The 15,333-nt window shown below is 48.3% G+C and overlaps 1 protein-coding gene across 6 annotated transcripts in view; it reads left to right on the top strand.

Moving 5' to 3' along the window:
* Positions 1–15,333, top strand: part of MTSS2 (MTSS I-BAR domain containing 2) — a 63,064-nt gene that overhangs the window by 728 nt on the left and 47,003 nt on the right. The window lies entirely within an intron of this gene.

Raw genomic sequence — 15,333 nt, 5'->3', positions numbered from 1 at the left:
CGCGCGGAGGATGGGCACGCTCGACGGCGGGGGGGGGGGCTGTCTCGAGGCTGGCCTGCCGCCGCCGCCCCCCAGCCCAGACAATGCTGTCATTGCAGGAGGAGCGATTGCTGGGGGGGGGGAATAAAACCTTTGGGGTGGCGGGGGGGGGAGCTGCCGCCGCCTTAACTCATTCGGCGCCGAAGCTGTAAATCGGGTACCCGAGGCTCCCTCAAGCGCGGCGGCGGCGGCGGCGTCTGCCTTGTGCTTCCCTCCATCCCGGTTGCTCGACTTCCTCCGTCAGGCTGTTTTCCTTCTTCAAAATGGCCAGGCGCTGCTTCGGAAATAGCTGCGCATAGTAGCAGTTCTAGCCTGGACGGTCGCGGAGACGATACCTCCGAGCATGGGCAGAGGGCCCTTTCGCCACCATTTACTATATATCTAGTCTAGTCCCTACGCAGTAGAAGCGCCTTAAAGCTCTGCATAGTGACAATTTGTCTAAATACCAAGGAAGGGGTGGGAGGGGGACTTAGAGAGAAATGAGTGGATCAGTGGCAGATGGAGGAAGGGGGCGGGGAAGTTGTTGGTGCTGGGCCTGGAGAGCAAAAAGCAGAGGCGAGTGGCACTCGCTGCCTTGCCAGATTCAGCAGGGAGGTAGTTGCCCCTTGTCCTGGCTTGGCCTGCAGGAGCCTCTCCTACCACCACCACCTCCTCCACCACCCCTTATGCAATCCTGTCAAGATTACTTCTCTTACATGGCGGTAAAGAAAGTGAAAATGCCACATGGAAGAAATCCACACACCCTAGAAAAATGTGTGCCCTAGGAGGGCGACGGCAACCAGGAGTTGTGAGGATCAGCAACCTAACTGGCCTCACAAGGGAAAGTGGCCAACCCTCTTGGAGAACCAATATTAGAATGGCAGTTTAACCTGAAAGGATCAAATTAGCAGGCTCAACAACCTTTGAGGATTCAAACAGTTTTTCACCAGTGAGTCCTGGCTGCTCTGGCATCTGCCCCATGCTAAGGATCTGAGGAATTATCAAGACAGAAAGAGTCTCTCTTGTCTTGGACTTCATCTTGAGCCACATCTCAGACAAGGTGCAAAATCTGGCCAGCTGAAATTGGTGGCAGCTGAGTTTATTGAGTATTGGATTACCTTGTGGACAACCACATGCACCTGAATTCCCACTGCAGAAATTGGCCTCGAGTAGGGAGGCTGTTAAAACCCAGCTGGTGAAGCCTTGGGGAGGGGATTGCTAGAGTGAAGCTTTGGGTTGGTCACCTAGATCAGTCTCCCTCAGCCTGGCTCCCTCCAGGTATTTTGGACTACAACTCCCATCAGCCGTTCCAGCCAGACCCCTCTTAACCCTTAGCACAGAATTTCTGGTTCCATTTCTGGCACTGGCTCCTGAGGCATGAAGCGGTTTCCTGGATACCTTGTGCCGAGCCACATTTCATTGTCAAAGTTGGGCACAGGCACAAAGTGCAATGTTTGAGTTGCCCTTTCTCCCTGCTGCATCAAATCATGGAGCTGGACAGGTCCCACCCACTCCCCAGTTTCCCCCCTACTGCTGAGTTTGATTTCCAGTTTCTCTTCTCTCAAGGGGACTCAAGATGGCCTTAATTCTGAAAGCTGTGTGTCACACTTAGCCTGAGCTGTCACTGGTGCTACAAAGTAGAAGGAAGGAAGGCAGCCATCCAAGGGCTGGCCCTGTTTCAGCAAAATTAGTTTTGCATTAAAATGCAGTGTGCTGCAGATGTCACTCACTTGCTTAATATGCACTTTAACCCCCCCTTCCATTTCTGGCTTTACCAAGAGAGGAGGGAGCAGTGTGTGCTCACACATGTGTGGGTTTTCCTCACATAGATTGTTACCGGGGTGGGGTGGGGTGGGGGTGTTGTTAGATACTGTTAGTGCTTCAGGAACTGTGGGTAGCTAGATCCTGGAGGAGCCACTTCCCAGGGCAGTAGACAACCATTTGAAAAGTAATCATTGGAACAATTAAAATTGTAATGCAGAATAGAATGCAACAAATAATCTAAGACAGACTTAAAATAATAATCATAGTAATTACCAGAATGAAGCACTAGTAAAAACCTGGGAGCATAAACTCCTTTCAAATGAACTGGCTCGGATCTTGCATCTTTTAAATAGTAAATAATTCATGGAGGTGATGGAAGCTCCTGTGGCTGCTGGGATCCTGCATTCAATGCCCAGTTTGATGAGTTGCCTCCCTTTCTCCTCCCCTGTCCTCTTATGACCACTGAACACCCAAGGGTGTTCCTAAAACACCAGACTTCCTCTTAAAACTGGCATAAAATCCTTAGAAGCCCATGGATGTTTGAAGGGCCCCCTGTGTCTATTCCTGGGCCCAGGATGGCCCTCCAATTGCAAGTGAGAAGGGTTCGCCCACCTCCCTCCACCTGCCTTCTCCAGGGCCTCTACTCCCCCTTTCCTTTACTCTGACCAGTTGCATCAGAAGCCACCCCAAGCACCTGCACCTTTTTTTTCATTGAGGTTTCCCAAATAATTCTGTGGACTGGGGAGACTGTGCCCTTCATCATGTCCCATCAGCCCCAGCCATCATGACCAATGATGAAGGATAATGGAGTCACCCCCACCCTGGGCTAAAGCCAGCAGCTTTGCTCTGAGATGAAGCAGCAGAGTTCTTCAGAAGCATTCTCTTCCAAGCGGTGGGGGAGTCACTCCCATTCATTCAGAAACCCGTCCCCACATTTTAGGAAAACCGTGTCATTCTTGTTTGATTTATTACCTGTCCTTCCCCCAAAGGTCCCAGGGCAGGTTGCATCATTAAAAACAACCATTTAACCTCTTCAGACCTCAGACACATTTTATACCACTATAACCAGCAGTGCACGTTTAAATGTTCTTTTCATTTCTCCCCTCCCTCAGTTCTCCTTTTCTGTCCCTGCTTTTTTTTAATGCTTTGGTTTCTTAACAGGCCAGAAACACGCCCTGGGACATCAGCCCGGGCAGTTTTGTTCATGATGAGCACCTGGTGTGGGAGCTGGGAAACTGTTAAGCCAGCAAACAGCTGAGATGAAGGCCTGCTGCTCCTCTTCTTCCTTATCATTCCTGAGTCATTGTTTGCAGCTGGATCTTCTCTCAGCCAAGTAGACCCTCATCCAAGGAGATGCCTGGCAATAAAGCCTTCTGGTATTCAGTCAGGTGCTCCTGGGCTTTGTACTGGGTGCACTGCTGCAATCTCTTGAGGCCCATGGGGGGCGTTCTCTCTGCCACACTTCACGTACACAGGGGTAGCCAGTGTGGTTTCCTCCAGATGTTGTAGAACTACAAGTCCCATTGGCCATGCTAGCTGGGGCAGATGGAAGACACAGTTCAAACACACCTCTGAAGGGCACCACATTGGCTACCACTATGTCACTAAGGTGTGCTCACCTGGTCCTCTTAATGCCTTTGCCAACAGGCTCACCTGCTGAGAGAGGTGATGGTGATGTTAGGCATCGCATAGGCCTCCTCAGTAGGTCTTGCTGCCATGGCTCCAATACCTGTTTGGATTCCTGCAAGAAAGGCTCCACCAAGTGTTTGGCTTGCAGTTCTGCCAGTGAGCACTGTGTTCCCTGGCTGCCAGTGTATGGTTGGAGCTTTCCTGGCCTTGGTGGGGCTTGTTGCCCACGTGAGTCTCCACTAACATACAAGGCATGCTGAATTGGCGGTTTTGCAGGAGACTCTGACCTGCTGCGTCAAGGGAGACTTGCACTCCTCCCTCTGTTCTGGGAGTGTTTCATGAGGTGTGGGTGCCTGGCCAGTGGCCTTTCTCCTCTTCCTAGCCCACTGTTCTGTGTGTCGGTGAGGACTGCTTTGGCCTGGCTGGCCTGTTTCCCCTGTGGCTTCGTGGTTAGTCTTAATGCCCAGCTTCTGAGGCTGCAAGGATTAAGCCAGCTTGCAATGGCTTCCGCATTTCTGTTGCTCTCAGTCACACACCACCTCCTTGCTTCTTCTGCCATGGCTTCAGGCACTGCTGCAGGTGAGCTGGCTTCCTCGCCATGGCTACCAATCTTCCAGTTTGCTGCTGAGTTTGTCAGCCTCCTGTTGTCCAGAGAAGGAGGGTTTGGCATCTGTAGAACAGCAGATGGTTCTTAGTGGAGTTACGATGCCTGTGTGTGTGTGTGTGTGTGTGTGTGTGTGTGTGTGTGTGTTGTAAGGGCAGTTCTGATTCTGGTTGTGGTGCAGGATACCATTTTCCCTAGCCATGCCTCCACTTCTTCCGCTGTGCCCCTTTCTCCACAGAGTGGATGGTGGACGTACATAGGATGAGTCACGAGGTCATTGTCCCATCATGTGATGCCAGCACTAAGTGACTGAGAAGTAGTTTTGGACTGCCCAGCCCGGCATTAATGGAGGATAGGATGAGGCTGTCAATTAATCTAACAGAGCCAAAATAATTGTTGCCATTTCGTTTAGAATTTACAAATGGAGTGGAAGTAGGGGAAAGCGCAGCTCAAAGGTTAAGCCTTGAATGAATGGGAGGATGATGAGGCCGCAGATTGAACTTCAGGAATGCAAGGAGAATGTAGCCAAGCACTCAGTCTCGTTTTATTGAACAAGCCTTTCATGGGGGATGGGCCTTTCTAGGTGCTCTTAAATATTGGGATAAACTTGGACCATCCCTGAAGCACAGACAGACCACCATGTTCCATAATTTTAAGTTCCCCCAGTGTGGATTGAGCATCATTTTCTGCCACTGATGACACCCAGGCTCAGTGCACAAAACACTTTTAAGTGTGTGGATACTGCAGGCTTCCATCTCCCCTTCCAGATGTTAATTGTACACAGGTGCAGGCCAGGTTAGTGATGAAAAGTTTGTAAAGCCAAAACTAGATGCAGGGGCTAGAGGCCTTTATGTTTACACGTGGATAAAGTTAGCAGGAGCTTCTGATTTTTCAGACAAAAGGAAGCATGCAAGTGAGGGGGTTTAAGACATCCTCAAGTCTGTTGATTCCCTTCACATATCTTCTTCCGAGGACTGAAAAGGGAGAGGTGCCCTAGGTGGTTCAGTGGAACTTAAAAAAACTGGATACCTCATCCTACACCTGCTTGTATACCATTTACAAACTTTTCTCACATCGAAGCTACAACTCTCAGGAAGTTCAGGTTTGGGCCAACCTCCAGCTTTGATGCCACCCTATTTCCAGCAACTTTGCCCCAGGGGCAAGAGGGGGGTGGGGAAGCCATTTTCTGCTCTAGAGCCCTTCAGAACCAGGGAGAGGACAAAAACGGTTGCAGTGAGTTATTGAGGCCTAGACCCATAGCTGCCAAGTTATCCCTTTTTTAAAGGGATTTTCCCTTATGCTGAATAGGCTTCCTCGCGAGAAAAGGGAAAACTTGGCAGTTATGCCTAGACCCTTGTGGGGCAGGGAGAAGGAAGCCTCCCACTCTCAGAACAAGGGATGTCCCATGGAGGGCCTGGACAGATAGTGCCAATGCAGCTGGACCTAGGGGAGAGCCAGGAGGCCCTGGCCAATGCCAGCCTTCACCAACTTGGTGCTTTTCATATGTTTTGGACCACAACCATCTATCAACCACACTCGGCATGATTTATCACCTTCAGTTTAAATAATCTGGAGGACACCAAGTTGGTGAAAGCATTCATCGACATTTTAGAGGAAAGAAGAGGCAACTTGCCTGCCCTGGATTTTGCAGCTGTTTGCTTCATTCATTTCCTACTTGCTTGTTTAAGTCATTCATTTCTTTCTTGCTGAATTCACAAAGCAGCCAGCATCCACATTGCTGGCATCTGAAGACGCATTGCATTCCCAAATGACAACCCTGAAGGGTCCACCAGGAACACCCTGTGTGCAGCTGTTTGTAGTTCTAGTCTGTAGCCTGCGCTATGTTGTGCTCCAGTGGATGCCCTTGGGGACCAGACTAGGCTCTTATCCCAACAAGGGCAAACCCTTTTACCAAAACACAGGGTTCAAGATGTAGCATAGTCTCAACAAGTTGACGTCAAGCAGAGACAACCACTCTGGATCCAAAATGTAATCTGGAAACATGGTTTGGCTCATAGGGAGTTCAACAAGGAGACAGAAGCCCGTTTTTATTTACAGCTACTGGGGGGCTTAAGTGGGAGGCCTTATACCCTCTGGTCTCTGAAACCACAGTCTCTGGCAGTGAAAATGAAGCAGTATCAGAGATTGCATACTCATGAGTAGACCTGTGACTGTATCCATAGGCACATACTAGGTTATTTTTGGCCTGGACCCCAAGCTTTGGGTGCTGGCATTCTTGAGGACTGTGCAGGGAAGGCCAAGTGAGGAGCCTCCTCTGACAGTTGTAGAGGTTCTTCACCAGGGATCAACCCACAGGGCCCCTCAAGTGGATCCTCAGCATTGGATCCAGGGGGCCGTGCCTGCTCCTCAGACCCTTGACCTGCAAGGTGTCTCAGATCGTTCTTGGAGGGCTCGTGGTTATGAGAACTGTTGGGCCTCCTGCCCTTGGGCAGAAGCAGCAAGGGTTTCACTTCTCTGTTAATGAGTGATTTTTATTTTTTTGTCTATGTGGACTGAGCATGGTCCACTGCTTGGTGTGCAGGCCAAGGAAGGGGCAGGATAAGGTCACGCAGAATGCATAGCTCCAGCTGCTGCCCAACTCTCAAACAAGATCAGGTGAGGAGCTGACTGAAGTCCGACCTGTAACATTGGAGTTTGACATGTGGGAAATGGGGGTCTCTGGTCGAAACCCCACCCCCCTGCAGGAAACCTGTCACAGCTTCTATCCAGCCCTTGCTGAGGGGCCTCTAACAACGGAAAGGTGGCCACCTTCTGAGGCAGTTTGTCCCACTGTCAAAGCAGGACATATTCTGGACATTTCCCCTAATGTTTCCTCAAAAATCTCACTTCTTGTAATTTGAACTTGTTGATCCTGTATCCTGGAAGAACAGAAAATAAATTTGCCCTGTCATCTACACCAGCCCTTCAGGTATTTGCAGACGGCTATCATTTCACCTCTAAAATTGTTCCCTCTCCATCCTGGACCTGTACGGCTGCATCAGTCTTTCCTAGCAGGTCTGACTATCCATTCTGAATCCCAGTTGCTGGAAACCACAGGAGAGGAGGACCCTCTTGTGCTTAGGTCCAGCTGGTGGGTTTCCCATTAGGGCATCTAGTTGGCTGCTGTGCGAACAGGATGCATGACTAGATGAGCCCCCTTTGGTCTGATCCAGCTGCTGAATGGCTCTTCCGATGTTTTTCATGGCTTTGCATGCAGAAGGTTCCAGGTTCAATCTCCAGCTACTTTGGTTAAAGAATCCTCAAGAGCAGGCTGGGAAATACTTTTCTCTTTGACAGAGACCCCAGAGGGGCTGCTCCTGCTACAGTAGTCCTTTCTGAGGTAATTGGACCAAAGGGAGTTTCTCCATCATCTTTGTGACAGCCTTTCAGGTCTTTGAAGATGGCTATCGTGTCACCTCTTGATCCTCTCTTACCCAGGCTACACATTCAAAGCACTGTAGGCCTCTCCTCCTCTTAGGACATGGCCTCCTGCCCTCTCTGGACAGTTTCCAGTCTGCCAATATCCTTCTTAAACTGTGGCACACAGAAGTGGGCATGGCAGTCCAGGTGTGGTGCGACTTAAGCAAAGATGGGTGATGCCGTTAAAATAACATCTTCTAGATGCTTTTTTTCTGCTAATGTAGCCTAGAATTTCATTTGTCTTTTTCGCCACCACATCACAGAATTGACCTGTGTTTAGATTATGATTTACGGAAACCCCTAGAACCCCTTGTTATTTTTGAATCCTGCTGTTGGGCGTCTCTATTCTTCACTTCAGGTTTTAGCTTATATATAAAAATGTGGGATAGGGATCACACATTGTTAGCGTTACACATAATGAAACCATAGGGCCGTTATTATCTCTCCTCTCTGCAGCTCCCTGGTCAAGTCTGTTTGTTGTCATGAACTTCTTGGAGGACTCCATTGCAGCAGGATTATTAGTCTTTTCTTTTGTACAATGTGATGAAGGGTGACTGCAGATCAAAGTTCTTTTCATATTTCTGTCCTCTTGTATATTACATCCAATTTATCCCAGCCAGCAGGTATGTTTGTCCTGGAGGAGCCAGACTTAAAAGAGGATAATGATATTGGCCCACAAGCCTCTCTCTGGACCACATGTTGGCTGGGCCAAGTGAGGAAGTGAGTCCCAAATATAGGCAAGCCTCCCTTCCTCTCTTGATGGCATATCTGAGCAGGTGCTGTGGGGAACTCTTTCTCTCTTGGTCATGCCATGTAATGGGCACCATATGCACAATTGCTTAATTTTACAGTGGTACCTCGGTTTACAAACACAATTGGTTCCGGAAGTCTGTACTTAACCTGAAGCGAACTTTCCCATTGAAAGTAATGGAAAGTGGATTAATCCGTTCCTGACAGGTCCACGGAGTACTTAAACTGAAAATACTCAAACCGAGGCGCACTTAAACCGAGGTATGACTGTACATTAATTTCATATTGGCATCCCATGCTACTTGGTGCAGAAGTATAGGCAATATTGGTGGATAATATGGGGGGTGTTTTATTGCGGATGACACCCTGCTGATTCATTAGTTCTCTGTGGTAGGCAATGCTCAATCCTCCCCCTTCATGTGCACAACATTCGTGCACGACTTTATTTTTCTTCTGCCCTGCTCACTGCCATCTTAATATTAACCATTTCTCTCTAAACATCCATCTCTGAATCTGTTGTCTGCATTGATGATCAATTAGATATTTAGGCTACCCTGAAAAAATACAACTTAAGGATTAAAATAGCATGTGTGTGAGAGGGAGTATATGTGGTGTGGAGACTGGCAGCACTTCCAAAACCATCTCTCCAAAGCATTCTGAAAATAACTCTGGGGTCTACAGTGGCTGCCTGCCTGCAGTGGGGACCATCCGTGACAGGTGTGCCAGAAGCAGCAAAGTGACAGTTGGCTCCGCGCTTTGAGCAGAAGATGAGCAGCTGCAGAGTCTGGTCTGGCTTCAGAGGAGCAGTGGATTGTTTGGCTGCGAGGGCCAGGTGGTGGCAACCCTCGAAAGGAGATGCTTGGGCCTCGTCCTGTAGCCCTCCTGCCTAAAGTGTTAGAGAGAAGGTGGAATATGGGGAAAGGTGGATATAATGCAGAAAATAACTCTTGGTGGGCCCCTCAATGACAAACGGAAATCCTACTTCCCTCCTGACTTCTCAGCTTGAATGACGACTACCGCTTTATTACTGGTCTAGGGCCATCCATGAAAATGGTGCTTTATGAAGAATGAGAGGATGCCTGAGCTCTGGAGCTTACAGTGTAGAATATGGCACACAGGAAGCAACAGAAGAAGGGGACGGGAAATGGGGGAGGAATTGTCACACATAATATTCATAATAATTTTATTATTTATATCAGGCACCCCCAAACTTCGGCCCTCCAAATGTTTTGGACTACAATTCCCATCTTCCCTGACCACTGGTCCTGTTGTAGGCCAAAACATCTGGAGGGCCGCAGTTTGGGGATGCCTGATTTATACCCTGCCCATGTGGCTGGGTTGCCATTGGACTTGCCTTGCTTCAATGCCTGCGTTGGACTATCTGCTTTTATATACAGTGGTACCTCGGGTTACAAACGCTTTGGCTTACAGACTCAGCTAACCTAGAAGTAGTACCTCTTGTTAAGAACTTTACTTCAGGATGAGAACAGAAATCGCACGGTGGCAGCAGCGGGAGGCCCCATTAGCTAAAGTGGTACCTCAGGTTAAGAACAGTTTCAGGTAAAGAACGGACCTCTGGAACGAATTATGTTCTTAACCAGAGGTACCACTATATATACATTTGAAACATTCCTCTGTTGCTTTTTTTAAAATACTCTTCTGGAGCTGGGAAGGGAAGCAGCCCTTCTGCTGCAGACTTGCAGAGACCTAGCATTTTCAGAGCTTGACCCTGCAGCATGGAGGAAAGGGGCATTTGAGTTGAGCAGAACAAGGGCCCTGCTGTTGTTAAGCACCTTACCTTGTCACACCACCCACAGGCCTCTCTGCTCCCTGCAGTGGTCACTCAGAGATGCCTCAGAAGCCCACAAGTGGAGTTGGAGGCCCCATAGCCACTGGAGTTGAGGGGTGCACGCTGCTCCTGCTGCTGGAGGTTCCACGTGGCCAAACAAGATGGTTCAGGTCCATTTCAATCCAGGAACAGCCTGGTGGCATGACACTGAGCCTTCCTGAGAATGTCTTGTCTTTCAAGGGTTAGGTGTCGGCCTTTGGGCTTGCCGGGCCTTTAGGCATTGGGCCTGACAGGAATAGCAGTGTTGAATGAGGAAGTGCAACAAGAAATACTGCAAAAGAGAGAAGTTTCCTGTTGCACGCCGTGGATTGCACGCTTCATGCTATTGCCATCATTTTGGCATGCTGTGACTGTGCCACTTGGCACATGTTCTAACTGTGCTACTTGCCAATGGCACATCTAGTTCAGCATCCAGTAGTGGCCAGTCAAAAGACCTTATGGGGAGCCTTCAAGCTGGACCTGAGCTCATCAGTACTCTCCCCTCCAGCAACTGGTATTCAGACGCATACTGCCTCTGACAGTGAAGGTAGAGCATAGCTATTATAAACTTCTGTCTTGTTGCTTCGGACATCCTTTTTCTCTAAACTAAAAAGCCTCAAATGCTGCAGCCTTTCTTCACCTCGATCCTTTTGGCTGCCTTTTTCTAAACCTTTTCCAGGTCTACAATATCAATCTTGGGGTGAGGTGACCTGGACTGTACGCAATATTCCAGGAGCAGTTGCAGCATAGATTTGTATAACAGCATTATGGCATCGGTAGTTTTATTTTAAATTCCTAATGATCCCTAGCATGGAATTTGCCTCTTTCACAGCTGCTGCACACTGAGCCGACATCTTCATTTTCTCTCCCTTGGGTAGGCAACAGACAATTTTTTTTTTTAAAAAAAGACTTCCCCAAGAGGCTTAGCTGCAGACATGGCAACCCGTCCGTCTGGCACAGGGCAGGCGGAGGAAGATGAGCTGGGTGAGAAATGAAAGGCGCTGCAGTTGACTGCTTGAGCTTTTCCCTGGCAGAGAGACAGAGGCCTCTGTGGCTAGGACAACTGTGCCTCTGAAGGCCCAGGTTCCTCTGGACGCCAGCCCGGTGACTAGGGCTTTGTATAACCACAGGCACTCCAGGGGTTTCCACTGCGAGTCAGTTTTGCCAGGGAGGGAGAGATGATGCCCTGCAAACCGCACTGCAAGCAGCTGGGAGAATATCTGCTGAGTAATACAGTAAACATCCGAAATGAGATCACTCCTGGGTAGAAGATAATTTTCCGATGCAAACTGAATTTTTTTCAATGCAAATTACCTTAATTTGCATCTGAAATTGTTCCACTTTAAAAATTTTTAAGAAAACCCACATGGCTGCACTGAGTGTCTTCCTTCTCCTCTGGCTGCTAGGCAACATGCCTTGCTATCAATCCAACCCTGAGAGTTAACATACACTTGAGACCTGCCCTGCTCCTCTCCTCTCCTCTTCCACATTCATTGGCTGACCTGCTTGGGTCTGCATTGGCTCTGCTGTTGCCATAGGATGCCAGATTCTAGTCAGCAGTTGCATTCCAAAATTGTCAAAGGACAATTATGGCTTATGGTTTTCATGGCACATTTTTCGGCAATACCTTGATGGTTTTCGGTGAAATGTTGTGCATTGCCTTGGGCTGTTTTCTGATGGAGTCTGGGGGCTTCTAGTGTTCATAGTCACTATACTTCAGCTGTAAGCTGCAAGCAGAATTGCCGTGGATTGACTCCTGATAACTGCTGCATTTCTTCTATTTGGTCATTCAACTATGTTCCATGCACCCCAGTGGGCTGTTGTGGCTGGGGAAGTTTAATTCACCTGAGAAGCCACTTGAACCTCAGCACATGTTCACTATAACTTTTGTGATGGGCATAATTTTTCCCACCTTTTTGTATTTTATTTAGTACTAATGCTTTTCTGGCTGTGCATTTTCATAAAAATGGTACTTCACTAGAGTGCCTTGGCACTATAATACAACAATGATAATTTATTTAGAACTGCAGAAGATTAGGTGGCATATAGAGCATGGGGATCTACCCAACAGCTTGCATGGACAGCACCAGCTCCATCTGATTGGTGGGCCTTGTTCTCTCTTCCAGGAGCCCTGGGGGGGTCTTACTTAGTTGCTGCAGTCCTTGCTGCAAGCAGTGTTGGGCAACTGGGCCTGATTCCCACAATGCCCCGGGGTAATTCTATACTGGGGGCATTGGTAAAATTAAAATAGTAACTCGACCCAGCCTCCCCCCCCCAGTGCTGCTCAAAGCAGTGGGTCCTGGGTAGGTGTTATTAATGGGCCTTGTGGGGCATCTTACCCATGAGGACTTTAACACATGCCAAAGTAGAGTGGGTAAGTGGCTGGGGCCAGCTGGCAGGGACAAAGACAAATTCTCAAGTAGGCAAAGAAGCCATGTAAGTAGTTGCCATCATCCTATTTCCTGAACAACTGAACTGTCACTTTTCAGATAAACTATTTTGAGAGAATAACTGGAGGGACTCGCAATAAACACAGCAATCAGGGGTTATTAGCTATCTAGCTAACCTATCCTTTGCCAACCAGGTGCCCTTCAGATGTTTTGGAGTACCAAAGGTGTGCTGGCAAAGGCAGGTGGAAGTACAGGGCAGCTGGAGGGCACCAGGTTGGTGAAGGCATGGTGGACTGATGATTTTGGGAAGCAGGGTGAGATTCCCCTCTGCATCATGCATGGGCAAAGATCACAGGGAAGTCTCCAAAGCAGACTTTCTGACTAGTTTGTAGTGTATGTCATAAAATGATTTTACAGTACAAAATGGATGTGAGCACAATTTTAAAAGGGGGCAGGGAGGGAGTTCCCCAGGTTGTGGTTTTGATTTTTGATAGAGCATGTCTACCTGAGCATTTTGGACTAAGGAGGGTTGTGCTGCAATTTCTTTGAAGCCAAGTTGAGTTTCAAGCCTGGTGGTCTAGATGCCTCATCCTCTCTATTCATGACATTCTAGAATCCAGCAGAAAATGGGTGCATGTTTTTTCTACACTTATAAATGCCTTCTGCGCATGGAACAGTCTGATCAGGGGACATTGTTGTTGTTGTTCATCCTGGGAAAGAGTCTTGATTGCTTTCTCTCCTTGTTGATTATTGGCTTTTGCTCCTCAAGTGTATCTGTGGCAGTACTGAGGTGCACTGTAGCCAAGTCATCCTGAGGTGGTTTTGCATGATGTCATATGCGGAATGTTACTTTCATCATTTCAATAAGAGAGGCTTGAGAAAGTAGCAAATACCACATCTCACCACCTGGAATACATTCGTAGGAATTGCCACCTTCTGACCAGTATTAGAAACTGATATATAAAAGCTAGGAGCTAAATGGCACCTTAAACCTAGGTGGTTGGCGCAACTTTTTTTATAACAAGAATTCAAAGCTGAAAATGAATGAACTGCAGCTAAAATATTATGTTCATTTTTCACATGGTGTACTCCTTCCCCTGCCCACCCCCCAATATTCTTAAGAGGGTCTCTTCTCCAGTCTTCAGAGAGTAGCTGGAAGTGGGGAGGCAGAAAAAGGTCCTCCTTTCCTTCCACTCTGCTGTTTTAATCTGAAATCTTAGGTGCAGTACTGTGCACAGAGCTCAGAAACTGCTTGCGCTAATGAAATTCCCTGTCAGAAAATGTGCCTAGAACAATGGGAGTTTTGGTCATTGCAGTCCAGATGTCCAGCTCCTTGGGACATCCCCTCTCCTCTTGGTTCTGTAAGTCTCCATAGTCTCTTCCTTCACGTTTAATCTGACTGGTGCTGCTGGGCAAGATTGTGCATAGAAATATAGAGTAGAAGGAGAACTCCAGCTCTTGCTGTTTTTTTGCCTCTTGCCTGTTGTTTATGTGTGGCTTGGCTTCTATTGGCAGCTGGATGTGGGAGAGCAGAGTACAGTTAAATCAAAACCAGAGCCATGGCAGTGGTAGCAGGCAGCCCCATCTGGTAGCCAATGATCAGGAGAGCACAGCACCCAGGGAGGAGTTCAGGCAAGCTCTCTCTAGCCAGGCATGCAGGAGGCCTCCTTTACACCACCACCCCCCTGCTAGCCCTACAAGTAGGGCCAGAAAGGATTCTTGTCTAAGGAGAGATGCTGGAGAGATCCTGCCAGTCAGAGCTGCTGGCACTGTGCTAGACGGGCAAATAGTCTGACTCTGTATTTAGCATCTTCATTTGCCCCGCTCAGCAATCTGGGGGAGGAGCTCTAGCATCGCTTGCAGCTCCCCACCCCTTGGTGCTGCCACCTTCAGTGGTAGTTTTGCTGCCCCGATCAAACATTTCATTCTGTCTGGAAAACTTGCTTTCAAGATGTCCACCTTCCTTCCATCTCAAGAAGTACATGTTTTGCCAACAAGGCATTCCAAAGCTGTTTTCTCTTCCCGCCCCTGCCCTCCCCCCAAGCCCAGTTTGACATGTGGTCCAGTTCCCGCAATACTTTTCAGGATTTCAAAATTACTTGCAAGGAAGTCGGGTTTTAGTGCAAAGGGTTCAGGCAGTTTGCAGCAGAAGGGGAATAGGCTCAGCTGGATGCGATGCAGATACTTGATGTAAATTTGGTGTGTTCCCAGCAATGGCTTTTGACAGATGTGTGATGAAAGGTGTCTCCAGGGCACGTGCTTTGACCTCCTTCTCCCTCACAAAAAAAACTTTGGTGCCACTGTGGGTGCCCTGTGTCTGAGAGAGCTGAATTTCTTCAAAGTAGATCAGAACCGGCAGGATTCCTGAGTTCCTTGAACAGCTGCCTGGCTAGAGCTGTTGCTGTTTGTGATCCTGTCTTGGGTAAGAGCACTGCAGTGGGAGGTGAAAGGGGTGGGCTTCCCCTCTCCAGCTCTGTTTTGAGAAAGCGGTGGAGGAGGCTGCTGTGTTTTCCACAACTGCAGGACCGGGAGAAAAAACCTGGAGCTTTTCCTGGAGTTCCTAGAAACAGAGAATGTGGCACTTGCCTGCTCTGCATGTATTAAAGGGTGCTCCAGAAAGAGAACAGCGCCTCAAATTGAGAGAGGCGTTTACTTGCTGTTTAGTGCCAACAGGGGTGGTTCTTGCCAACCCCTTCAAAGGTGGGTATTCCTTGCAGTTCAGAGAGGAAACACATTTTAATATGGCTTAAGTTGGGCAACGGGTACTGTATTACAGTATCATTCTTTATTTGGTTTATTTCTATGTATGTACGAGGAGAGGAGAGATAAAGCATTAAATAAGACCATTATTATCAGTTGTAGTCATCATAAGACCGTTCCTGAATAAGCCTTCCCTAGACCTGGAAGATCTGAATAATTTTTGATCAGTA

This window comes from Zootoca vivipara, chromosome 6, assembly GCF_965207765.1.
Source record: "Zootoca vivipara chromosome 6, rZooViv2.hap1.1, whole genome shotgun sequence".
NCBI lineage: Eukaryota > Metazoa > Chordata > Lepidosauria > Squamata > Lacertidae > Zootoca > Zootoca vivipara.
Note: the sequence above shows the minus strand (reverse complement) of the source record. Positions and strands in the feature narration are given on the sequence as shown.